This window comes from Narcine bancroftii, chromosome 3 (genome assembly GCF_036971445.1).
Source record: "Narcine bancroftii isolate sNarBan1 chromosome 3, sNarBan1.hap1, whole genome shotgun sequence".
Classification (NCBI taxonomy): Eukaryota; Metazoa; Chordata; class Chondrichthyes; order Torpediniformes; family Narcinidae; genus Narcine; species Narcine bancroftii.
This window is the reverse complement of record NC_091471.1, coordinates 37,771,764-37,799,130: the sequence shown is the minus strand read 5'-3', so window position 1 is coordinate 37,799,130 and position 27,367 is coordinate 37,771,764. Positions and strand designations below refer to the sequence as shown.

The 27,367-nt window shown below is 41.9% G+C and overlaps 2 protein-coding genes across 11 annotated transcripts in view; one reads left to right on the top strand and one right to left on the bottom strand.

Annotated features, from left to right (window-relative positions):
- The window catches only part of LOC138757089 (uncharacterized), a 30,489-nt gene extending 24,820 nt beyond the window's left edge, over positions 1 to 5,669 (bottom strand). Inside the window, exon 1 of the mRNA XM_069923853.1 lies at positions 5,572 to 5,669. The gene's annotated coding sequence lies outside the window, so the exon portion shown is untranslated. The remainder of the gene's footprint in view (positions 1 to 5,571) is intronic.
- Positions 1 to 27,367, top strand: part of LOC138757088 (zinc finger and BTB domain-containing protein 7C) — a 259,055-nt gene that overhangs the window by 78,335 nt on the left and 153,353 nt on the right. The gene's annotated exons all lie outside the window — the stretch shown is intronic.

Here is a 27,367-nt window from a genome sequence, read left to right as displayed (position 1 = left end):
TTCGAAGTCCAGAAATGTTTAGATAATTTTCTGCACATGCTCAGTCCGTCTCCCACTCTTTCAGCAGTCCACCTTCACCTTGACTCTCTAAGGCAAACTGTCATTTTTTAACATAAAACCACCAATACATAGGCCAATACACAACACAGAACTCTGTAACACCTTCCAAAATTTCTCATCTCACACTTGTCTGAATTAAACTCCATCTGCCATTTTTTGGCCCATTCTCCCAGTTGGTCCAGATCCCTCTACAAGCTTTGGAAATATTCCTTGCTGTTCACAACACCTCCTTTCTTTGTGTAATCAGCAAACTTGCTGATCCAATTTACCACATTATCATCCAGATTATTGATGTAGACAAGGAACAACAATGGTCCCAACACTGATCCCTGAGGCACACCACTAGTCACAGGCCTCCAGTCTGAGAAGCAATCATCCACTACCACTCTTTGTTTTCTCCCACATAGCCAATTTTGAATCCAGCTTATAACCTATCCATGCATGACTAGTGTCTTAACTTTCTGAACTAACCTCCCATGTGGGAGCTTGTCAAAGACTTTACTAAAGTCCATGTCAACAACATCCACAGCCTTTTCTTCATCTGCATGGAGAGCTATCGATCAGTTACAATAGTCTGAGTGTTGTGATTAATAGGCTTTAATTCTTTAAGACATCAACACATCTCATATGTTGCAGGTCCGGTTCAAGGCAAGTACTGAGGGAGGATTTTGGGTGTAACAGCCTTTATTGAGATTTCTAAGAGAAATGAGTCACAGGTGCAGGGAGCAGGCAAGCTCATACAATATATACATACATAACTACAATGGTTGCACCACACTACCATTTTGGTAACTTCCTCAAAAAACTACATGATTTGTTAAACACGACCTACCATGCACAAAGCCATGCTGACTGTCTTTAATCAGCCCATGGCTGTCCAAATACCTATATGTCCTAACTCTCAGAACTCAATCCAATAATTACCTGACTGTGGCGGTGCACTTACCCATAGTGAACCGGTCCACCTTGTACCAACGCGCCGACGGGGCAGCTGGGAGTCCAGGGCGCTGTTGGGGCACCTCCTTGCCTCATTGTTCGAACTGAGTGCGCGCACCAGGCAGTGTGATGATGTCATTGCCCACGTGGGGGTGGAGCTCATGCTGCCCTTAAAGGGGCACGTGCAGGTTTTGAATTAAACTGCTATTGAAACTGCTAATGTGGTGATGGAGAGTCTCTTTCCTTGTAGCTGCAGCTACATTGGTGACCTTGACGGTCCAGACGTTTTTCTGGCCTCTCACTATGGATCCCTCGAAGATCAATGCAGTTGTGATGAAACTGCCCCCCTTGTGTACACATCGCCTGCGTACGTGGTTCGGGCAAGTGGAGGCACAGTTTCACCTCAGAAACATTTCATCAGACGCCACAATGTTTTATCACGTCGTGAGCATACTCGATGACAAGACTGCAGCCAAAGTAGACGACTTGATCCACAACCCACCAGAGGTCATTAAATATCCAGTCCTCAAGAACCTCCTCCTCAGAACCTTAGCCCTCTCCCCACAGCAGCGGGCCTCCAGGCTTGTTCACCTGGATGGGTTGGGAGACAGAACCACGTCTGCTCTGATGGACGAGATGCTGGCGTTAGCGGAGGACCACAAACCGTGTTTTCTGTTCCGGAATATCTTCCTCGAGCAGATGCCCAAGGACATACAGCTCCTGCTGGCGGATGAAGATTTATCTGACCCACGGTGAGTTGTGGCCTGCACAGACGTCCTCTGGTGGACCAAGCGGGAGAATGAGGCCACCCTCAGGTCACCTGCCTAGGGCTCAACCAGCCGCAGGTGCCCCCCAAGTACAAGCCGGAGGAGCACCACCTCACCTGGTGTTTCTATCATCAGCACTGGGAGGCTCAAGCCCGCATGTGCAGGCAGCCCTGTACCTTTCAGGGAAATGACTTGGCCAGCCGCCATTAATGGCTGCGGTGGCTGGCCATGCAAGCAGCCTCCTGCACATGACTGACAAGTCCATTGGCTGACGGTTCCTAGTAGATACCGGAGTGGAGCTGAGCATGCTTCCCCCAACAGCCTTCGAGAATGGGGCCCTACCCTGCAGGCAGCCAAAGGATCCACCATAAGGACCTTTGGAACTCGCAGAGCACAGATCCAGATCGGAAAGTACAGGTTCCACTGGAATTTCATGCTGGCCTCAGTGGGCACAGCGCTGTTGGGGGCCGACTTCCTCCGGGCACACAGCCTGTTAGTGGATGTCAAGGGGAAGCAGTTATTTAACATTCTCACCTTTCAATCCATCTGCCTGGATGCCATAGATGCGATTACCCAAGGATAGCCACCATCAGCGCCCCCAAGGACGAATACACAAGTATCCTCGATGAGTTCCCCACCATCCTGCAGCCGCAGTTCACCGCTGCCATGCCTCAACATGGAGTCTACCATCACCACGCAACCCAGGACCCCATGCTTCACATCAAAGCCAAGCAATTACCCCCAGAAAAGCGGCAAATGGGCAAATAAAAATTTTCCCACCTGCAGGAACTGGGATCGTCTGTAGATCTGATAGGCCCTGGGCTTCCCACCTCCACATGATTCCCAAGACTTCATGGGGGTTGGCGTCCTTGTGGAGACTACCATCGCCTTAATGATGCGACCACGTTGGACCGATATCCCATCCCACATATTCAGGACTTCTCGGCGAACTTGCATGGCGCCCAAGTGTTCTCAAAGGTTGACCTGGTATGGGGTTACCATCAAATCCCAGTCCACCCTGATGACATCGGTAAGACCACAATCATCACTCCATTCAGCCTTTTCAAATTCTTGTGGATGTCCTTCGGGTTAAAGAATGCAGCCCTAACTTTCCAGGACCTGATGGATGTGGTGAGCAGAGTCTTGGACCTTGTGTTCATCTATCTCGATGATATCCTCATCGCCAGTCGAGACCACGACGAGGACAAGGTCCATCTCCATGCACTGTTCACCTTTCTGGCAGAGTTCAGCCTCATGGTCAATGTAGCCAAGTGCCAGTTTGGTAGGCAGTCCCTTCAGTTCCTGGGCCATACCATCTTGACAACTAGAGCCGCCCGGCACTGGAGAAAGTTGCAGCCGTGCGCCAGTTCCCGAAGCCCACCACCCTCAAGGGCCTGCAGGAGTCTGTCAGCATTTTGAACTTCTCCCACTGGTTCATCCTCGGGGCAGCCTGCATCATGCGGCCGTTATTCACGCTGATTGCTGCGAAGGACAAAGTTCTGGTATGGTCAGAAAGGTGGAGGACATTTTTGCTGCAACGAAAGATGCTCAGTCAAGTGCCACTCTATTAGCCCACCCGTGGCCAAATGCTCGCACTGCGCTCTCAGTGGACGCATCAGTCGTTGGGGGCATTCTGGAGCAATGACCAGTGGTGCCTGTTAGCCTTTCTCGGCACGCACCTCCATTCTCTGGAACTAAAGTACAGTGCCTTCAACAGGGAGCTCATGGCCCTGTACCTGGCCATCAGGCATTTCCGATATTTCCTGGAGGGCAGGCCGTTCACGGTGTTCACCGACCACAAGCCGCTCACACAAGCCCTCTGTGGTTAATGTCTGCCAAGCTGCCTGTCTCTCCTTTGATGCGTCTCGCTGTTCTAACATTGGCTGTGCATTACCTCTACTGTTAAGGACACTCCCCTTGGGTATAACTATTTATGCACCTATTGTCTTTCATTATCGTACCATGAGTTTCTGCTAATAAAAGCCATGATTATTGTTTGACCACATCGTCTTTGTCTACTTTGTCTACATCAACTGGCACTTCACCCTCGACTCGCCAGCATCGTCACCTATCCTAGGTGTCGGAATTCACCTCCGACATCTGCCACCGGGCAGATAAAGACAATATTGTGGCAGATGCACTTTTGTGGCCCACCATCCACAGCCTCGCCCCCAGCCTGATCTACGCCCAGTTAGCACAGGCCCAGAGGGAGGATGTGGAAACAACGGCCCTCCACACCACTATTACAGGACTTCAACTTCAGGACCTCTGGTTGCCAGGCAGCCGAGACATGCTGCTCTGCGATGTTTCCACCGGCCTGCTGCACCCTGTAGTCCCGCCGCATTGGAGGTCGTGGGCTTTCAGCATGGTCCATGACTTGGCCCACCCCTTAGTCAAGACATCAGTTTGGATGGTGGCAGAGCATTTTGTGTAGCATGGGCTCAAAAAACAAGTAGCCCAAATGGCAAGGAGCTGCATGCAGTGCCAGACCTCCAAAGTCCACCATCACACAAATGCCCCATGCAACAGTTCGACTCTGCAGCCAAGAGATTCAAACATATACACGTAGACATTGTGAGCCCCCTGCCGGTGTCCAGCGATGTCCGCTACTTGTTGACGGTGCTCAACCGAGCAACAAGGTGGCCAGAATCCATTCCGCTTAAAGACACTTCTGCCGAGACATGCGCCAGGAAGTAACTCACTCACTTAATCACCAGGTTTAGAGTACTGGTGCACATTACTAGCGACAGTGATACCCATTCACATCTGCCCTCTGGGCGCAAGTGGTGAGCCTTTTGGGGTCAAATTCCACCAGACCATAGCATTTCACACCCAAGCCAACAGCACTCATGGCTCGCCTCATCGGCGCCGGTTCGGCGGATGAGTTTCCCTGGGTTCTGCTCGGCATCAGGATGGCACCAAAGGAGTATCATCCACGGAGTTGGTTTATGGTATGCCATTGTCACTACCTGGATTTGGGCTTCTCCCTCTGCTTGAGTTAGGGTCTGCCTCAATTTAGCTAGTTCTAGCTCATGTTTCCGTTCTTTTTCTCTCTCCTCACTTGTGGCTGCTCTCTCCTCTATTGCAGCTGTCCTTTCCTCCATTTATGCCTCCCTTACTGCTTTCCTTTCTGCCTCTCTTTTTTCCTCTATCCCTAGTTTTCTCAAAGCCAACTTTACTTCTTCTGAAGTTTTCTCCTCTGTAGCTTCTTCAAATACCCACTTTCCTACATAGTGCTTAACAATCTTTCGGGCAATTTCCTTTTTTTTCATCCCAGTTCTTACTGTAAGAAGTTTTAACTTGCCAACTATAACCATCAGTTCTGCCTTTTTACCCATTTTTAAATTAACCACTGAAGGTTTAGCTATGTAATGGTCAATATTCATAGTTGCTGGTTTTTCTGCTGGTGATTTATACACTCACCGTTTATATTTACTTTCAAGCTGGAGGTTGAGTCAAACTCAGACAACTGATAAATAAGCACAAGTCAATCGCCCCTAAAGCTTCCAAATTGGTTTGATCCCGACAATGTCCCCAAATTATGTTACAAGATTAAACCAGCAACCACAAAGAAGGCATATTACACAAGGGTAAAGATGAACAATTACTTTATTAAAAAAATTCACATTCAAACTTTAATTCAAAATCCCCCCTTTTATAACAATGCCCACTGGTTACTATGTAAATCTCAATAACAGTGAAAAACTAATAAATTCCCCAGCCTAAATATATCATGCGTAATCAAAGTCTAAGCTACATTTCCAAACAGCCCACAGAAAATCTTAGACACAAAACACACAAGACTCACAAAACTTCGATCTCAACCGAAGCAAGGATCATAAACAAAATTCAGTTTGTTTGGTAAATGGAAGCAAAAAGATCTTTGAGAGAGAGAGAGAGCACAAAATTCAAAGTTGTCTTGTGTTGTTTGTAGAGAGAGGAACAACTGGCTTGGTCCGGATCCTTCTGACTGCCTTCGGAATGTTTATCCTTTTTGAAACCCCAACATTCTAAACTGTCCTCCAGACCATGACTCATGCTCTGGGTCTTCTTCCCCTCCACAGCACCCCTAGTGGTGGTTTATCATCCAAGTCAAGAAATGGTTAGATAATTTTCTGCACATGCTCAGTCTGTCTCCCACTCTCTCAGCAGTCCACCTTCACCTTGGCTCTCAAAGGCAAACTGTCACTTTTTAACATAAAACCACCAACACATAGGCCAATACAAAACACAAAACTCTGTAACACCTTCCAAAATTTCTAATCTCACACTTGTCTGAATTAAACTCCATCTGCCATTTTTTGGTCCATTCTCCCAGTTGGTCCAGATCCCTCTACAAGCTTTGGAAATATTTCTCGCTGTTCACAACACCTCCTTTCTTTGTGTAATCAGCAAACTTGCTGATTCAATTTACCACATTATTATCCAGATCATTGATATAGACCACAAACAACAATGGTCCCAACACTGATCCCTGAGGCACACCATTAGTAACAGGCTTCCAGTCTGAGAATCAATCATCCACTACCACTCTTTTTTTTCTCCAACATAGCCAATTTGGATCCAGTTTACAATTTATCCATGCATACCTAGTGTCTTAACCTTCTGAACTAACCTCCCATGTGGGACCTTGTCAAAGGCTTTACTAAAGTCCATGTCAACAACATCCACAGCCTTTTCTTTATCTGCATGGAGAGCTATCGATCAGTTACATTAGTCTGAGAGTTGTGATTAATAGGCTTTAATTCTTTAAGACATCAACACATCTCATATGTGGCTGATCCGGTTCAAGGCAAGTACTGAGGGAGGATTTTGGGTGTAGTAGCCTTTATTGAGATTTCTAAGAGAAATGAGTCACAGGTGCAGGGAGCATGCCAGCTCATACAATACATACATACATAACTACAATGGTTACACCACACTACCATTTTGGTAACTTCCTCAAAAGACTACATGATTTGTTAAATACGACCTACCATGCACAAAGCCATGCTGACTGTCTTTAATCAGCCCATGGCTGTCCAAATACCTATATGTCCTAACTCTTAGAACACAATCCAATAATTACCTGACTGTGGCGGTGCACTTAACCGTAGTGAACCGGTCCCGCTTGTACCAATGCGCTGACGGGGCAGCTGCGAGTCCAGGGCGCCATTGGGGCACCTCCTTACCTCATTGTTCGAACTGAGCGTGTGCACCAGGCAGTGTGATGATGTCATTGCCCACGTGGGGGCGGAGCACATGCTGCCGTTAAAGGGGCACATGCAGGTTTTGAATTAAACTGCTATTGAAACTGCTAATGTGGAGGTGGAGAGTTTCTTTCCTTGTAGCTGCAGCTACATTGGTGACCTTGACGGTCCAGATGTTTTTCTGGCCTCTCACTATGGATCCTTCGGAGATCAACCCAGTCACAATGAAACTGCCCCCCTTGTGTACACATCACCTGCGTACGTGGTTCGGGCAAGTGGAGGCACAGTTTCACCTCAGAAACATTTAATCAGATGCCACAATGTTTTATCACGTCATGAGCGTACTTGATGACGAGACTGCACCCAAGGTGACGACCTCATCCACAACCCACCAGAGGTCAGTAAATATCCCGCCATCAAGAACCTCCTCCTCAGAACCTCAGGCCTCTCCCTGCAGCAGCGTGCCTCCAGGCTCGTTCACCTGGATGGGTTGGGAGACAGAACCCCATCTGCCCTGATGGACGAGATGCTGGTGTTAGCAGAGGACTACAAACTGTGTTTTCTGTTTTGGAAAATCTTCCTCAAGAAGATGCCCAAGGACATACAGCTCTTGCTGGCGGATGAAGACTTATCCAACCCACGGCGAGTTGCACCCTGCACAGACATTCTCTGGTGGATCAAATGGGAGAATGAGACTGCCCTCAGATCACCTGCCTAGGGCTCAGCCGGCCGCAGGTGCCCCTCAAGCACAAGCCGGAGGAGCACCCCCCTCACCTGGTGTTTCTATCATCAGCGCTGGGGGGGGGGCTCAAGCCCACAAGTGCAGGCAGCCCTGTACCTTTCAGGGAAATGACTTGGCCAGCTGCTGTTAATGGCTGCGGTGGCTGGCCACGCGAGCAGCCTCCTGCACATGACCGATAAGTCCATTGGCTGACGGTTCCTAGTAGATACCGGAGCGGAGCTGAGAATGCTTCCCCCAACAGCCCTCGAGAACCGTACCCAAGAATGGGGCCCTACCCTGCAGTCAGCCAACGGATCCACCATAAGGACCTTTGGAACTCACAGAGCACAGATCCAGATCGGAAAGTATAGGTTCCGCTGGAAGTTCATGCTGGCCTCAGTGGACACAGCGCTGTTGGGGGCAGACTTCCTCCGGGTGCACAGCCTGTTAGTGGATGTCAAGGGCAAGCAGTTAGTTAACGTCCTCACCTTTCAATCCATCTTCCTGGATGCCAGAGATGCGATTACACAAGGATAGCCACCATCAGCACCCTGAATGACGAATACACAAGTATCCTTGATGAGTTCCCCACCATCCTGCAGCCGCAGTTCACCACCGCCATGCCTCAACATAGAGTCTACCATCACATGGCAACCCAGGGCCCTCCGCTTCACATCAAAGCCAGGCGATTACCCCCAGAAAAGCAGCAACTGGCCAAAGAAAAACTTTCCCACCTGCAGGAACTGGGAATCATCTGTAGATCTGATAGGCCCTGGGCTTCCCACCTCCACATGATCCCCAAGACTTCTGGGAGGTTGGCACCCTTGTGGAGACTACCATCGCCTTAACGACGCGACCATGCTGGACCGATATCACGCATATTCAGGAATTCTCGGCAAACTTGCATGGCGCCCAAGTGTTCTCAAAGGTCGACCTGGTATGGGGCTACCATCAAATTCTGGTCCACCCTGATGATGTCTGCAAGACCTCAATCATCACCCCGTTCAGCTTTTTCGAATTCTTGTGGATGTCCTTCGGGTTAAAGAATGCAGCCCAAACTTTCCAGCACCTGATGGACGCAGTGAGCAGAGACTTGGACTTTTTGTTCTTCTATCTCGACGACATCCTCAGCACCAGTCAAGACCACAATGAGCACAAGGTCCATCTCCGCTCACTGTTCACCTGTCTGGCAGAGTTCAGCCTCACAGTTAATGTAGTCAATGTAGCCAAGCGCCAGTTTGGTAGGCAGTCCCTGGGCCATACCATCTCGATAACCGGAGCTGCCCGGCACCGGAGAAGGTTGCAGCCGTGTGCCAGTTCCCGAAGCCCACCACCCTCAAGGGCCTGCAGGAGTCCACCGACACCTTAAGTCGGCCCTTATGGCTCCCCTCACCGGCGCCAGTTGGGCAGATGAGTTTCCCTGGGTTCTGCTTGGCATCAGGATGGCCCCGAAAGAGGATTTTCAGTTATCATCCACGGAGTTGGTTTACGGCCCTCCATTGTCACTACCCGGAGAGTTTTTCGGCCCAGAATCAGACTCGGCAGCAGACAATCCAATCTTATCTGCAGACCTTCGTAGTAAGATTGCCTCGCTAGCCCCCCCACCTCCATCCCACCACGGTGGTTGACCGTCTTGCCTGCCCGAGGAACTGGACACAGCCGAGTACGTTTTCGTCTGGTGAGGTTCACAAACTGCACCCCTGCAGCACCCCTACAGAGTCCTGCAGCGATCAGGCAAGACGTTCACTTTAGGCATTGGGAGCAATGGAGAACTATTCATGATCCACATCCTCAAGGCGGCGCACCTGGAGCCCAGTCACCCAGTTCAAATGGCCCAACCTAAGCGCCGAGGACGGCTGCGCAAATGCTGAAATGCGTGAGCCAGTTTTGGGGGGGGTTGTGTGGTGGCACACTTAACTGTAGCGAACCAGCCACGCTTGTACCGCTGTGCCGGTGGGGCAGGTGCGAGTACAGGGTGCCGTCAGGGGACTCCTTGCCTCATTGTTCGAATTGAGCGTGAGCCCCAGGCAGCGTGATGACGTTATTGCCCGCGCAGGGGTGGAGCTCATGCTGCCCTTAAAGGGGCATGCGCGTGTTTGAATTAAACTGCCGTTGAAACTCCTAACGTGGTGGTGGAGAGTCTCTTTCCTCATAGCTGTTGCTACACTACTACTGATGTCAGGCTCACTGGCCAATAATTACCTGTTTTATTTTTGGAGCCTTTTTTAAACAACAAGACAATATTAGCTACCCTCCAGTTCTCTGGCACCTTACCCAGTCAAAAGTTGGACATTTTAAATCTCCTACTATCACAACTTTCTGCTCCTTACATCGGTCTACTATCTCTCTACAGCTTTGCTCCTCCAATTCTCTCTGACTAAGTATAGGCAGTCTACAAATACAAGCATATCAGTGTGGTCACATCTTTCCCAATCCTCAACTCCACCCATATGGCCTCTGAAGACAAACCCTCCTGGCTGTCCTGATATTGCACAGCTGAGATATTTTCCCTGACTAGCAATGCCACTCCTCCCCCTTTCATACCTCCCCCTTTATCACACCTGGAAGATTAAGATGCCAGTCCTGCCCCTCCTGCAACCAAGACTCACTAATAGCAATAATGCAATCCCACATGTCAACCCATGCCCTAAGCTCATTATCCTTTCTAACAATACTCCTTGCATTAAAATAAATACATCTGAGACCATTTCTATCATGCACAAACCTTTGATTTCGATCTATACATGTATGACTTTTATCCTCCTCCTCACTAACTGCTCTAACATACTGGTTCCCCTCCCCCTGCAAATCTAGTTTAAACCCATCGGGACAAGACTAACAAACCTACCCACAAGGATATTAATCTCCCTCCAGTTCAGATGCAATCTGTCCCGTCGTTATAGATCCCACCTTCCCTGGAACAGGGCCCAGTGATCTAAAAACCTGAAGCCCTCCCTACTGCATCATGATGGCAGTCAGGTGTTAAGCTGCCTTATCCTCTTATTTCTAACCTCTCCAGCACGTGGAATGGGAAGCAATCCTAAGATCACTACCCTCTTCCACCTAGTGCCTAACTCCCTGAACTCTCCTTGCAGGGCCTCCTCAATCTTCCTATCTATGTCATTGGTCCCTACATGAACCACGATATCTGGCTGATCACCCTCTCACCTAAGAACGTTGTGAACTTGATCTGAAATAATGGTGACTCTTTGTTTGCCTTACAACAGACTAAAGGATATTTTGTGTAATATTACATTTTCTATCTTATTACATGACAATAAAATAAATTTGAATCTTAACAAATATGATGCGGCTTTAAGGACTATGCTTTATTCTCCTGGAGACGTAATAATCTATTTGTAATGATCAAGTAGTCATTCCTTTCATTGTGCACAAGTCTGAGAGGGTCTCCAGCCATCATAATCATTTGGTTAATGTTTAGGACATGAAAAATGTATTTAGTTTCCATTCCTGGCCAATGTATGAGTGGAAGATTGTCAAGCAAAAGTGAGAACTTTTGTGATAGTGGGAGTGGAGGTGGTGGGTAATAATAATTAAAGCTTGACTCAGCTCTAGACCCTGCTGCTGCCCACATCAGCAGCTGTTTATCAAGTGGTTCTCAGAATGGATTAGAACACCCCCTCAACTAAAAACTGTAGGTAGTACAAAGGAAGCAGCATAAATTTTTCTCCATGACTTATAATAAGTCTCAAGTAGCATTTTATCTAGCTTCTATATTTGTTGTTTCTTTCCTGCAGTTCCTTTCGCCACACTACCCTCAAGCAAGCATGTTCCAGATGAAAAAAAGTCTTTTTATTTCATTCATAATTATCTCAGGATGTCCCAAAGAAATTACAATGATTATTTTTTAATTTAAATGTGAGAAATGCAGCTGAAACGCATTGTAAGATCCCACAGTCAGAAATGTGATAATCTGCTTTAGTGATGTTGGTGATGGATAAACATGGGTTATGCTACCTCTTGCCATTGCTTGAATACCATCAAATGATTTTTAATGTTCATCTGGAAGGGAATATGAGGTTCAATAATCAATAACCTGAAAGATGAAACCTGCAGTAGAATACTGGTACATTAATGTGACTTTTCTTTGGGTGGCTGGAGTGTGGCATAACCCCACAAGCATATGATTATGAACTAGAATAATTTGCATAGATTGAAATCCTATTCTTCCACTCTGTTAAGAATCCTGCCATTAACCATCTACTCCACTTTCAAGTTCAACTTTTGAAAATGCACCACTTTTCAATTATCTGGATTGAACTCCATCTGCCACTTCCCTGCCCAACTCTGCATTCTGTCTGTAACCAACTACAAATTCATGCTATCTGGAACACCCTCATCTGCAAAGTTACTGACCCATCCTTCCACTTCTTCTTTCAGATCATTTATAAAAACACGCCAAGAGTAGGGGTCCCAGAACTGATTCCTGCAGAATTCCACTAGTTACTGACCTCCAGGCAGAATATATTCCATCAACTTTCCTCTTCTTTCCATGGATCCCATGCCTCACGGTTTTCTGAATCTACCATGGAGAACTTGTTGAAAGCTTTACTAAAATTAATACACCACACATGTACCACCTTACCTTCATCATTTTATTTTGTCACTTTCTCAAAAAACTCATTTAGGCTTGTGAGGCATAACCTGCCCCTCACAAAGCATCTCCAAATGCTTGTAAATTCTGTCCACCATTGACATAAGACTTACTAGTCTACAATTCCCAGGATTCTCCCCATTATCTTTTTTAAACAAAAGAACTACACTTAACATTCTCCAATTCTCCAGTAACCCCCCCCCCCCCTCAAATACCCCAGCAATTTGTTTTCTTGCTTCCTGTAGTAACCTAGGGTATATCTTGTCCAGACCTGGGGACTTGTTAATTTGAATGTTTTTAAGAAGATCCAGCACTTCCTTGTTCTTGACCTCAACGTGGTCCAGCAGATAAGCCTGTTCTTTAAAACTTCATGTTCTCCAAGATACCCCTCTCTGATGATCACTGAAGCAAAGTATAGTGTTCATTTACAACCTCCCCACCTACTCTGCCTCCAGGTACATGTTCCCTCCTTTGTCCTAATGCAGCCCTACCTTCACTTGTCATCCTTCTACTTTCACATTTGCAAAGAATGCCTTAAGGTTTTCTTTAATCTCCGACATCCTTTAAGTTCATTCCTGGCTACTATATAATTTTCATGAATCCTTCCTGATTTTTACTTCCTAAACCTTATGTAGGCTTCCTTCTTCCTCTTCTCTAGCTGTCTCACCTCTTTTGTCAACCATGGTTCTCTTTTCCTGCCATCTTTTCCCTGTCTCATTTGGACAAACCTATCTAGAATCCTGTGCAAGTGGTCTCTAAACATCCTACACATTACTTCTATGTTTTTTTTTCAAGAACATCTATTCCCAATTTATTCATCCTAGTTCCTGTCCATTCCAATTGTAATGAGCCCTTACCCAATTAAACATTTTATAATTTTGCCAAATTCAATCTTTGTTAAATAGCTATGCTAAAGGTCAAAGAGTTCTAGCCACTGTCATCAAAATGCTTCCCCACTGAGAGGTCTGACACCTTGTGGAGGAATTAGACACCTTGTACTGGCCCACCCCTGATATTGTAACTCCTCTCCCTCCAGAATCCCTAATAAAGGTGGTATCACCCAATCCCCTTCCCTCAGTACTGCCTTGAAATTGGGCCAAAAGCTTGTAAGATATGACTGTAAGTTTATAGTGATTAAAGCTATTAATCTCAATTTCTGGCCTGCTGGGTCTAATTTTTTTGAATATTTTATTTATTCAACATATATAATATCAAGTAATTAACAATAATATACCATCATAACATAATAGAATGTTAACAAATATATGCTGAAACTATATATAAAAAACTAAAATCTAAAATCTATAAACTAAAATAAAAAAACTAATACTACAAATAAAAACTAAACTCCCTTCCCCATAAACTAGTCTAATCCAAAAACTAAAATATGTGATATTTCATTATAAAATGATTACAAATAATTAATTTGAATTGCATCAGTTAACACTCAGAGACCTCAGAAACATCATAAAATTATTATTCCTTCAGCGAAAACTTCATTGATCAGGAAAAATAAATTTTAAAAAACCCATAATTTTAATTTCATTATTTTCACATACAGATCCCAAATTTGCAAAAATAAAGAATATTTCATTAAATTATATGTATTTTTTTTCTAATGGAATACAACTTTTAATTTCAACATGCCACCTATTTAATGTTAATGAAACATCACATTTCCATGTTACAGTGACACATTTCCTTGCTATTAATAAGACCAACTTAAATTTTAATTGAAAATCTGACAGCAATAATTTAGGAGTGAGACTTTCAAAATTCAGAACTTAAAGGAAAGTTCATTCCCATTATCCATTGAAAAAATTTACCAATAGAAACCCAAAAAGGGTTAACCTTTGAACAAGACCACGTGGAATGAAGAAAAGTTCAAATTTCTTTTCCACATCTAAAAGATTGATTTGATAAATTTGATCTCCATCTACTCAATTTCTGAAGAGTAATATACAGTTGGTGTAAAAAATTATAATGAAGTAATCTATATCGTACAGTAATAGTATTTGTTATAACTTCTTTACACAAGTTTTGCCAGTCTTGTTATCTATTATTGTGTCCAAATCTTCTTCTCATCTTTCTTTTGAATTAAACAAACCTACTTTCGGTGTCCGTTCTTGTAATAATATACCTGCAATTGAAATAAATATTTTAATCATTCCATCAACCATAATTTGTTCCAAATTTGAAGGATCTTTTAAAATAATTTCCGATCCTAGTTTCTCTCTTAAATAATCCCTCAATTGAAAATAACAAATTCATGATATTATGAGGTATATCATTAATTGATCAAAATACATCAATCTATTATGATCATAACAATCCCCCAATTTAGAGATTCACTTATAATACCATATATTTAAAGGATTATCTTTTGAATAAAATCAATAAGGGATTAATTAATGGTGTTTCTAATTTAACTTTTTTTTCCAAATATTCAACAAATGTTTTAATATTGGAGCTTCCTTATTATTACACTAGATTTAGAATCCAATTTATAAATAAACTCATCTGGTCTAACTTCTACTATCTTATTTAGTTCAATATACACCCATGATGGTCTAATTTTAACAAACATAAAAACTAAAAACCTTAATTGTACTGCTCTGTAACTGAACTTGGTACTAGGTTTAATACCCTGGTGAAAATACATTCTCAACAGATGGCTGAGTTTGGAGCTTTTAAGCTTGAAGTGAGAGATAAATTTAATTCATGTGAAGAAGATATAGACGAAATATGGGATCAAGTTCTTGATGTGACCAAAATGGTTGAAGACTTACAAACTCAAAATAAAAATTTGGTGAAAAAGATTGATTATTTGGAAAACCAATCCAGACGGAACAATATAAAGATTATTGGTTTGCCGGAAGGTATGGAGGGACCAGACCCAAGAAAATTTTTTACTGAATGGATTCCGCAGGTGCTAGGTCAAGAACATTTCCCGGAAGGTATAATACTGGAACGTGCTCACAGAGCTTTACGTAGAAGACCTATTTCAGGTCAAAGTCCAAGACCTGTTTTGGTTCGTTGCTTGAATTATTATGACAGAGAAATAATTTTACGAGTGGCTATTAGAAATGCACAACAGAGAAAATCACCCTTGATGATTCAAAATAATCGAGTTTTCTTCTATGCGGATTTGAGTCAAGAGGTTATGTTCCAATGACAGGAATTCAACCCTGCTAAAGAGTTGTTGTGGAAGAAAGGTTAGAAGGCAACCTTTAGATATCCAGCTGTTTTGAAGGTTTTTCAAGATGGTTACCAATCAAAGTTCTTTGATTCTCCAAAGGAAGCTATAGCATTTGCTCAAGAGCTGCCAATCACTCAGTTTCGACAGAGATATAGTCTGCCGCGATCTCCAAGGAGACAAGAGATGGAAGAAAAGAGCCGTGCTCCAAGAAGGAATGGTCGTAATGGTGACTCGGCAGTTGGAGCTGATTAAAAGAAGAGTTGTCCTTTTTTTTCTAATGCTTTTTTTCAAAAAAAAAAGGGATATTAAATAATGATGATGTTAGTTTAAAATGAAGTGAGAGTTGGGGGAGAGAACTGGATAGGCACTATTTTCTGAAAGTCATCTGCTACGTGTGAGTTATCTCACACCCATTTTTATTTGGGAGTTACCGCATTGCGCGGTTTAGACGGGAGGGGGTATTTTTAACCTCCTACCCATTTTGTTTTCTTTTTTTTGTATTATTAGATTAAAGAGTGAAGGGGTATTTTTTTGTTTAAATAATAAAAAAAAATTTTTTTCCTTTTTTTTCTTTCTTTTTTTGGATCGTGTTAAGAGAGGGTAAGGGGGTAAGAGTTGGGGTTTTTTTTCTAACTGTTGTAAGACATGTCGAAATTTAAATTTGCTTCTCTTAATGTTCAGGGTTTAAATAATCCTATAAAGCGTAAGAAACTACTTGCTTATTTAATAAAAATTAAAGTAGATGTGGCCTTTTTACAGGAAACACATTTGACAGATAAAGAACATTTGAAACTTAAGCGGGACTGGGTTGGACAAGTCTTCTATTCTTCATTTAATTCAAAGGCAAAAGGAGTTGCGGTTTTGGTACATAAGAATTTACCGTTTCAATTGCAAGATGAGGAGAAAAATGGAGGAAGACTACTTAAGTTGAATTGTATGATCTCTAATGAAGCCTGGACTTTGATTGATGTTTATGCTCCAAATGTTGAAGACACTGCTTTTATTACAGAAATATCTTTATTATTGGGACAAGCTAATTCCAATGTGATGATTGGGGGGATTTAAATATGGTATTAGAACCGTTATTGGATAAGTATCCAAAGGTAATTAAGAAATCTAAGATGGCGATACATATGGCTAATATGATGAAAGATTTGAATTTAGTTGATATTTGGCGTAGATTTAAGAAAGACTTTTCTTTTTATTCTTCTCGACATAATTCTTTTTAAAGACTTGATTATTTTTTAATTTCGGCACATTTAAGGTTATATCTGTGGATTATAGGTTAGTCTCGGACCATTCATTGTTATTACTGGAATATCAAAGTTCTCAAGTTACACAACATACTTTAAGATGGAGATTTAATACTATGTTACTACAAAAGCCAGAATTTATTGTTTATTTGAGAAAACAAATTGAGGATTTCATTGCTAATAATGTTCACTCTGTTTCTGATCAGTTTGTTTTGTGGGACGCAATGAAAGCTTTTTTACGAGGTCAAATTATCAGTTATGCAGAGAGAGGTAGAGAAACTGAGCATTTGGAGAAGAAAATAACAATCTGTGAAAAATAATTTAGAAAGAAAGCTACTGAATTCCAAAAGATCCAATTAACTAATTTAAAGTTGAAGTATAATAAGTTACAGTCATATCGATTTGAATGTCTGTTGAATCGTTCAAAAAATAAATTTTATGAATGGGGTGAGAAAGCTCATAAAGTATTAGCTTGGCAATTAAAAAAAGAACAGTTATATAGGATTATACCAGCTATTAGAAATAAATCGGGTATTACTTTTAGTCAAAAATAAATTAACGATGAATTTTGTAACATTTATAAAAAACTTTATTTGACTGAATGTAAAGAGATAAACGAAGATGCAATAGACTCTTTTTTGAAAAATATTAATTTACCACAGTTATCTCAAGAAGACAGACAAGAGTTAGATAAACCTTTTACAGATAGTGAAATTGAAATGGCTATAAAAGATATGCCAAATGGAAAAGCGCTTGGTGGAGATAGTTTTTCTATTGAGTTTTACAAGACTTTTTATGTTGATATATCTTCCTTATTTAAGAATGTAATACAACAACTTTATGATACTTTTCAATTACCTGAGTTCTGTTCTAATGCTATAATTACAGTTATACTAAAAAAAAGATAAAGATCCCTTACAGGTAGCTTCTTACCGTCCTATATCTTTGTTAAATGTAGACTATAAAATAGTGGCTAAAGTTATGGCTAATAGGTTGGCTCAGTATTTACCAAAGATAATACATCGTGATCAAACAGGTTTTATAAAAAATAGGTATGCTTCGGATAATATTCTACGATTAATTACTTTGATAAATAGATCTAAATCTCAGAAGAATTATCCAATGGTGGTTTCATTGGATGCAGAAAAGGCATTCGATAGAGTAGAATGGAAGTTTTTATTTAAAGTACTTGAAAAGTTTTCGTTTGGTCTCTCATTTATTGGTATGATTAGGGCTCTGTATAATGGTCCGAAAGCTAGAGTTGTTACTAATGGTTTGCTTTCAGAATCCTTTAATTTAACAAGATCTACTAGACAAGGATGTCCATTATCACCCGCCTTGTTTGCTTTAGTTATTGAACCTCTAGCACAATTAATACGTCAGAATGATAGTATCAAAGGTATGAGAGTCTTGAATGAAGATTATAAAATAAATTTATTTGCTATGACGTTTTGCTGTATTTGGTGGATCCTGATGTTTCTCTGCCAGCACTTCAAGATTCCTTAGAGATTTATGGTCAATTATCTGGTTATAAGGTTAATTGGACTAAAAGTGAAATTTTATCAATTAGTAAAGATGATTATTCAATGTTTAGAAATATTATGAATTTGAAGTGGACGAAACAAATTAAATATTTGGGAATTAATGTTAATACTGACTACCAAAATTTATATTCACTTAATTATCTTCTTTTAATGAAGAAGATTAAGGCAGATTTAGTTAAATGGAAAGATTTACCTTTGGGTTTTTTAGGAAGAATTAATACTATAAAAATGAATATTTTTCTTCGTATACAATATTTATTTTAATCCATTCCTTGTTGTTTACAAAAAAGATTTTTTAAGGATTTATATAAAGTAATTAGGGATTTTTTATGGAAAGGAAAATTTCCTAGGGTGGCGTTGAAAAAATTGATGTGGGATTTTCAATTTGGAGGGTTATGGCTACCTAACTTTCAATTTTATTATGAAGCAGCTCAATTTAGATTTCTTAGCGCATCAATGGCCACACAAGATACACCTAGTTGGGCACAGATATAATTGGCAGTTATTTCTGAAAAATTTTCGAATGAATTTTTATTTCGATGGAATAAAAATTTGTTACGAACTTATGATGTACCAATATTGAAACATTTAATGAATTTATGGACAAGTAAATTACATAAAATGGGATTAAAAAATAAGTGGTCGGGAAGATTACCATTATATAATAATCAACTTGTTCCTTTCACGGTATCTAATACTATTTTGAAACAATGGGAGGAGAAAGGAATACCTAATTTATCTGACTGTTTTTTAGAAGGTAATTTTTGTTCTTTTGTAGAATTGCAAAAGAGATTTGATATAAGTGGTTATTCTATATTTGTGTATTATCAGTTAAGATCTTTTGTAAAACAGGTATGCGGTCGTCAAATGAATTTACTGTCTGAAACTGATTTTGAGAAATATGTGCTCTCATTCCCAAAAAAAAGGTTATATATCAGGTTTGTATCGTATTTTGTTGGAAAGTGAAAGTAAAATAGATTGGGATAAAGATAAAATGAAATGGGAAAAAGATTTAAGTTTAACAATAACTGAAGAAGATTGGTCTTAAATCTGCCGTAATAGTGTTTGAAAATTGATTAATGCTAGATTGGCGATGATTAATTATAATTTTACACATCAATTATATTTAACACCCGAAAAATTTAAAAAAATTGATTTTAGTAAGTCAGATCTTTGTTTTCGTTGTGATCAGGTTTCTGGTACTTTTTTACATGATGTTTGGTTGTGTGATCAGTTACAACAATTTTGGAAAGGTATTCAATCTGTATTTAATAATCTATATAATCTTCATATTGTATTGGACCCTGATATATTTTTATTAGGGAATATGCAACCGTTGATTGACCCCAAGTCCAAAGCCCGCTGCGCAGCTCAGACGGCAAAGTCCTCCTCAGCGACAAGATCTCCATCCTCAACCGATGGTCAGAACACTTCCAATCTCTTTTCAGTGCCAACCGCTCAGTCCAAGATTCCGCCCTGCTCCAGCTCCCTCAACAGCCCCTAAGGCTAGAGCTGGATGAGGTTCCCACCCTGGATGAAACATATAAGGCAATCGAACAACTGAAAAGTGGCAAAGCAGCAGGTATGGATGGAATCCCCCCCAGAAGTCTGGAAGGCTGGCGGCAAAATTCTGCATGCCAAACTGCATGAGTTTTTCAAGCTTTGTTGGGACCAAGGTAAACTGCCTCAGGATCTTCGTGATGCCACCATCATCACCCTGTACAAAAACAAAGGCGAGAAATCAGTCTGCTCAAACTACAGGGGAATCACGTTGCTCTCCATTGCAGGCAAAATCTTCGCTAGGATTCTACTAAATAGAATAATACCTAGTGTCGCCGAGAATATTCTCCCAGAATCACAGTGCGGCTTTCGCGCAAACAGAGGAACTACTGACATGGTCTTTGCCCTCAGACAGCTCCAAGAAAAATGCAGAGAACAAAACAAAGGACTCTACATCACCTTTGTTGACCTCACCAAAGCCTTCGACACCGTGAGCAGGAAAGGGTATTGGCAAATACTAGAGCGCATCGGATGTCCCCCAAAGTTCCTCAACATGATTATCCAACTGCACGAAAACCAACAAGGTCGGGTCAGATACAGCAATGAGCTCTCTGAACCCTTCTCCATTAACAATGGCGTGAAGCAAGGCTGTGTTCTGGCACCAACCCTCTTTTCAATCTTCTTCAGCATGATGCTGAACCAAGCCATGAAAGACCCCAACAATGAAGACGCTGTTTACATCCGGTACCGCACGGATGGCAGTCTCTTCAATCTGAGGCGCCTGCAAGCTCACACCAAGACACAAGAGAAACTTGTCCGTGAACTACTCTTTGCAGACGATGCCGCTTTAGTTGCCCATTCAGAGCCAGCTCTTCAGCGCTTGACGTCCTGCTTTGCGGAAACTGCCAAAATGTTTGGCCTGGAAGTCAGCCTGAAGAAAACTGAGGTCCTCCATCAGCCAGCTCCCCACCATGATTACCATCCCCCCCACATCTCCATCGGGCACACAAAACTCAAAACGGTCAACCAGTTTACCTATCTTGGCTGCACCATTTCATCAGATGCAAGGATCGACAATGAGATAGACAACAGACTCGCCAAGGCAAATAGCGCCTTTGGAAGACTACACAAAAGAGTCTGGAAAAACAACCAACTGAAAAACCTCACAAAGATAAGCGTATACAGAGCCGTTGTCATACCCACACTCCTGTTCGGCTCCGAATCATGGGTCCTCTACCGGCACCACCTACGGCTCCTAGAACGCTTCCACCAGCGTTGTCTCCGCTCCATCCTCAACATCCATTGGAGCGCTTACATCCCTAACGTCGAAGTACTCGAGATGGCAGAGGTCGACAGCATCGAGTCCACGCTGCTGAAGATCCAGCTGCGCTGGATGGGTCACGTCTCCAGAATGGAGGACCATCGCCTTCCCAAGATCGTGTTATATGGCGAGCTCTCCACTGGCCACCGTGACAGAGGTGCACCAAAGAAAAGGTACAAGGACTGCCTAAAGAAATCTCTTGGTGCCTGCCACATTGACCACCGCCAGTGGGCTGATAACGCCTCAAACATTGCATCTTGGCGCCTCACAGTTTGGCGGGCAGCAACCTCCTTTGAAGAAGACCGCAGAGCCCACCTCACTGACAAAAGGCAAAGGAGGAAAATCCCAACACCCAACCCCAACCAACCAATTTTCCCCTGCAACCGCTGCAATCGTGTCTGCCTGTCCCGCATCGGACTTGTCAGCCACAAACGAGCCTGCAGCTGACGTGGACTTTTTACCCCCTCCATAAATCTTCGTCCGCGAAGCCAAGCCAAAGATTCAGAGATGAAGTTTTGTTTGGTTATGGAAAGAATATCTTTTTCTATACAAGATAAGATGTCTTTTTTATGAGTTAAAGTGGATCCCATTTATTGATTATATACAATTTAAATAAGTTTGAATTAATTATTTTTTTTTCTTAAAAAAAACTTTTTTTATTATATATTTTTTCTATAGATATGTTCTCTTTTTTTTTCTTTTTTTAGTTTTTATTATTAGTTGTTTTTTTTTCATTTAAGTTCTTTTTGTTTTTGTTTTTTCATATATATTCTTATATAATAAAATTTTTTTGGATTAATAATTAATACTTAATTAATTTTTTTTGGTTTTTTTTATATATATCGATCTTTTTTAAAGATATATATTTTTTATATTTTTAATTATACTAATAGTATTAATTCTTCACTCTTTATCGTGGGGGTGGGGATGGGGGGTTTAGGGGTTAAAAATAGTTTTTTTTTAGTCTTAGTTTTTAGTTGTTAGTGGGAGATGCCGAGATTGGTATTGTATGCTCTTATGTTAATTTGTACTTGTATTACTTTATTTTGGATTTTTTCTGTACGTGAATTACTTACTTTCTTCATATGTTAAAATTAATAAATAAAGTTTCGAAAAAAAACAAAACACCTTAATTAAAAAGTCCCACTCTAACCTATAAAAAGCTTTTTCTACATTTAAAGCTACATAAGACTCAAATCTTCTTTCTTCTGAGCTAAATGAATTATACTTAATAACTTTACTATATTATCCGAAATTTGTCTATTTTTAACAAAACCCATCTGGTCCATGTTTATTAAATCAAGAAGATATTCATTAATTCTATTCACTAATACTTTTGCCAAAATGTTATTATCTACATTTAACAGAGATATAGGTCTATAAGAAGTAGGCTTTAATGGATCTCTATCTTTTTTAGGAATAACCGTGATTATTGCTATGGAAAAAGTTTCTGGAAGACAATTTTGTTTAGAAGCTCATTTTATTAGTTTCATAAATAATGGAATCAATAAACCTTTAAACTCTTTATAGAATTCAGCTGGAAACCCATCTTCACCTGGAAATTTATGATTTTGTAAACTAGTAAGTGTTATGATAATGAATATGTATGAGATGTACCGGAAGTCACGTGGTATGAGGGAGAGATAAGAGCATAAGCAAGAGAACAAAGGGAAACTGGAAAATAAAGACAACGGAGAAGTTTACCTGATAAACTTGTGTTTAATGTTTTATTAACTTCACATTTCGGCCCACAAATGTGACATTGGCGACGAGGATGAAATAAGCTTGAAGAAAATTAAAGACTAAACAAGATTACAGAGGATTACAGACAACTTCAAGGTGATAAGAATTTTCTCTGTGACTCAGTACTTTTGGGGCTGGAATTTTTCCTCATGGCTAGTGCAAACAGTGACTTTCTAACACATAGTGGAATTGCTCATTTTGACCCAATGGGTGATGCAAGCACTGTAAGTGTGAAGTGGAAGGCATGGCTGGAAGAATTTGAATCCTACGCCGACAGTCGTGGCCTATTTCTAGATACCGGTACAGTTGAACAAAAAGCGCAGAGAAGGGCGTTACTTCTTTTCACTGCTGGACCCTCAGTTCGGGAAACATTTAAGACACCTTTGAATACTGGAAGAAAGGATGAGTACCGGAAAGCGGTAGATGCATTAAATGCACACTATGTAGTGACACCGAATGCTACATTTCAACACCATTTGTTTCAGAGAACGAGACAAGAAGACGGCCAGACAATTGCTCAGTATGTGACGAGACTACGCCAGCTAGCTGTTGGATGCAATTAAATGCCAGCTGATTTGGACAACCAATTATTGGATCAAGTCGAACAGCACTGCAGATCAGATAAACTCAGAAGACGTCTACTGGAAAGAGGGAGTGAGTTGGAACTCACCGATGCTTTAACCATTGCTGCTGCATTAGAGGCTGTTGAAGGGCAATTTCATACCATGACCCTGAAAGACAACTCAAGCCAGCAAATTAAGAGGCTCTCACATCGCCATAATCAGCCAAGATATACGCCGACACAGGACGTGGAGTGTTATAGATGTGGAAACCGAGGTCACTTTGGAAAAGACCCATATTGCCCGGCCAAAGGCAAAGTTTGCAGAAAGTGTGGAGGTAACGACCACTTTGCAAAGAAGTGCAAAAGCAAGTCCAATGCAGACCAGAAGAGGAAGAGTACAACTTCCAAAGGCAAAGTATGGGGGAAAGGAATGTATCCTGGAAAGAAAGACACCATTCACCAGATAGACGGTGACGATGATGATACCCAGGAGGAACAGAGTTGTTACCAATTTACGTTGAATGAAGTACATCATGAGAAGGTCCCAGTGATCATTGATGGGGTGACAGTGCAGGTCATTGTAGACTCAGGCAGTGACAGTAATGTGATTGATCGACATTTATGGGAGAAGTTGAAAAGGAAAAAGATCATCTGTACCTCAAAGAAGTGTTCCAAGAAACTGTATCCATACACAGCAACCAAGCCATTGCAGACCATTGGATGTTTTACTGCAACTGTTGAAGCTGGAGATAAGTACACGGAAGCAGAGTTTATGGTCATAGAAGAGAGGGGAGAACCATTGCTGAGTAGAAGCACAGCGCAAGACCTGGCAATACTTCATATTGGAGCTTGTGTCAATTCAATTCAGTCATACGAGGATATGAAGCAAGAATTCCCCGCAGTCTTCCAAGGAGTAGGAAAGCTGAAAGGTCGACAATTGAAGCTAGCGGTAGATGAAACGGCCAAACCCAAGGCACAACCAATGCGCCGAACTCCGTTTGGACTTCGTGGGAAAGTCAAAGCCAAAATTAAAGAATTGATCGAACAAGACATTATTGAACTGGTGGAACATTCGACACAATGGGTCAGTCCCGTAGTAATTATGCCCAAACCAAAGGGTGACATAAGACTATGTGTTGACATGAGAATGGCTAATGAAGCTGTAATTAGAGAACGACACCCTATACCAACAGTGGAGGAAATACTTCAAGAACTAACTACCAGCAAGGTATTCTCAAAAATTGATCTGAAATGGGGCTATCATCAATTAGAGCTGGATCCAGGTTCCCGAGATGTAACTACATTTGTGACTCACTGTGGATTGTATCGTTACAAGAGACTATCATTTGGAATTAATGCAGCTTCGGTGATCTACCAGTATGAAATCCATCGAGTGATTCAAGGCATTCCTGGAGTTGCCAACATTTCTGACGACATCATAGTCCATGCACCAACAAAGGAAGAGCATGACAAACGGTTGAGGTGTGTACTATCTAGACTACAGGAGGCAGGCCTTACCGTGAATGGAAACAAGTGCCAGTTCGGTGTGTCTGAAATGGACTTCATGGGACACAGACTTACATGGAAAGGACTAAACCCTGCAGAGGCCAAGGTGAAAGCTATTGCAGAGGCACGTGCACCTCAGAACGCAACAGATGTGAGGAGTTTCCTGGGATTGGTCAATTTTTGTGCAAAGTTCATTCCTAATTTCGCTACAGTGGCAGAACCACTAAGGAAACTAACCAGGAAAGGTGTACCATTTCATTTTGGATCTGAGCAGAAGAAAGCGTTCACAGCGCTGAAGCAAAGCCTGACAGATGCAAAAACTCTTGGATATTACGATCCGGCGGCATCAACCAAAGTCATAGCGGATGCCAGCCCAGTTGGTTAAGGAGCCGTGTTGGTCCAGATGCATGATGGAGGACCAAGAATCATAGCCTATGCCAGCAGAACGTTATCAGATGTGGAAAGAAGATACTCTCAGACAGAGAAAGAAGCACTCGGACTTGTATGGGCCTGTGAGAGGTTCCATGCATATTTATACGGCATTGAATTGGAACTCATCACAGATCATAAGCCATTAGAGGTGATCTATGCACCTAGATCCAAACCATGTGCCAGAATAGAGAGATGGGTACTCAGACTACAACCCTACAAATATAAAGTAATCCACATTGCAGGGAAAGCAAACATTGCTGATCCGCTGTCCAGATTGGTGAAGGATGGATGTCCACAATCCAAGTCAGAATTGGGAACAGAAACAGAGAGCTTTGTACGCTTCGTAGCTATTCAGGCGACACCGAAAGCTGTGACTACGAAGGAAGTCGAGAGAGAATCTGAACGTGATCCAGAACTCATGGAAGTAAGAGAATGCATACAGAGTGGACAATGGGACAAGTGTACTCACAAGGCTTACATTCCCATTAGAGACGAACTTTGTTGCATCGGACAGTGTGTATTAAGAGGTTGCAGATTGGTGATACCGCAAAGATTGAGACCGAAGATCGTATCCTTAGCGCATGAAGGACACCTAGGTATTGTTGGTACCAAGCAAAACCTCAGGAGCAAGGTATGGTGGCCAGGTTGTGATAAAGACGCAGAGAGATTTGTTAAAACTTGTCACGAATGTCAAATCACAAGTAGGAGTAATCCAGAACCGATCCGGAGTACGCAACTTCCGACAGGACCATGGATCGACGTAGCTGTTGATTTTCTTGGACCTTTACCGACGGGTGAATCAATTATGGTAGTGATAGATTACTACAGCAGATACTATGAGTACGTGGTGTTGAAGTCCACAACCACTGAAAAAACAATACAAGTGTTAGCAGAGATATTCGCAAGATATGGATTACCTGTTACATTATACTCTGACAATGGTCCACAATTCATTTCAGAGACATTTACAGAATACATGAGGACCACAGGTATCCACCATCATAAAGTAACTCTGAAATGGCCGCAAGCCAACGGAGAAGTAGAGAGACAAAATCAATCCATTGAAAAAAGATTGAGGATTGCACACGCAGAAGGACAAAATTGGCGAGAAGCATTGCTATCTTATGTGGCTGTCTATCGAGCAACGCCTCATGCAACCACTGGAAAAAGTCCTGCAGAAGCATTTTTTGGGAGAAAAATCCACACAAAAATGCCAGAAATAAAGGAAATCCGAGACGACCAGGAGATGAGGAACCACGATGCTGAAAAGAAAGGTGCAGCAAAGCTGTACACAGATTCGAAACGTGGAGCCAAGTACTCAGACATCATGCCAGGAGATAATGTTCTAGTGAGGCATGAAACTGGTGGTAAGCTAGACACACCTTATTACCATCAACCCTATACTGTCGTATCCAGAAGTGGCAGTATGGTGACAGTCAAGTCTCCGACTGGAGTCCTGTATAAGAGAAATGTATCAGGTGTAAAAAGGTACCAGTCCAGAGATACATCGAGCGAAGAGGTTGAAAGGCCAATACAAGATGCTGAAACTGAGAGACCTGATGATGTTCCAGAGGCAGTTACCAGCACTCCTGATGAAGTGACTAGAGCGCCAGAAACACTCGAAGCCGTGGCGAGCAGTATTTTCGACGCTGAGAGTGAACAACTGAGAAGCGACGACAATATCGCAGGCAGGCCAAAATGAAACCGGAAAGTGCCCATACGATATGAAGACTTTGTGTCATAGTTTTAATAAGAACTTTGGGAGAGTATTTAATCTTATATCATAAAGTGCATGTATGAGTGCTGTAGGAAGTAAATTTTATGTAGTTGAGTTATAGTATTACCATTAGTTACGATGTTTGTATGTTTCCGAGGGATATTGGTAAGTGAAGGTAAAGTTTATTTCTGATTAAAGGAGGGATGTCATGATAATGAATATGTATGAGATGTACCGGAAGTCACGTGATATGAGGGAGAGATAAGAGCACAAGCAAGAGAACAAAGTGAAACTGGAAAATA